The sequence below is a fragment of the Mastomys coucha genome, chromosome X (assembly GCF_008632895.1).
Source record: "Mastomys coucha isolate ucsf_1 chromosome X, UCSF_Mcou_1, whole genome shotgun sequence".
Classification (NCBI taxonomy): domain Eukaryota; kingdom Metazoa; phylum Chordata; class Mammalia; order Rodentia; family Muridae; genus Mastomys; species Mastomys coucha.
Window position 1 is genome coordinate 146661190 of NC_045030.1, and position 891 is coordinate 146662080.

Genomic DNA, 891 nt, shown 5'->3' on the forward strand with positions numbered 1-891 from the left:
GGAAAGTACTGGGCATGCTCCCAAAGGAGAACTACAATCACCAAGCCAGCCACAAACCCTTTGATCTAAAATGGTGCCCTGCCTGCAGGATATGCTAGTGCAATAGTGGCACAAAACATGTGGGAGTCGCCAAGCAATATGTGATTAGATTGAAGACCCTCTCAGTGAGATGAAACACATACCTGATGCTACTTGTGCAACCAAGTACCTGAGACTAGATAGTCCAGGGACCTAGGGTAAAACCAAAACAGTTCTACTAAAAGAACATAGCAATAAAAATTACTCCTAATGACATTCTATTACACCCATAGCTCAGTGCTTTGCTCAGCATTTGTCAGAGAAGTTTTCTTCTACAGCTATGGGACTAAATACAGAGCATCTCAAATAAGAAGACATATGATGTTGTTTCCTCACAAAGTTTGTACCAATATGCATAGAGGAATTTTGATGTACTTCTTTGTGTATTAATATAGTACCTACTGGTAGAAATAGGATTTTAGTAATGGGAAGCATGTTGCAAAAATACTCCTTATAAATATAAGTGTAAGACTTTTAAAATTCAAAGTTATACAACATGAATGAACAAATACTAAAAAGTCTGAAAATAACAGGTGTGAATGCAATGAAAACAATGGAATCACTTATATTTAACCAAAGTTAATAACATAGTGTTTTGTTTTTTTTATTTTTTTAAGATTTATTTATCATATGTAAGTACACTGTAGCTGTCTTCAGATACCCTAGAAGAAGGCATCAGATCTCATTACAGGTGGTTGTGAGCCACCATGTGGTTGCTGGAAATTGAACTCAGGACCTTCAGAAGAGCAGTCGGTGCTCTTAAATACTGAGCCATCTCTCTAGTCCTTGTTTTTATTTTTATCCACTATAAAT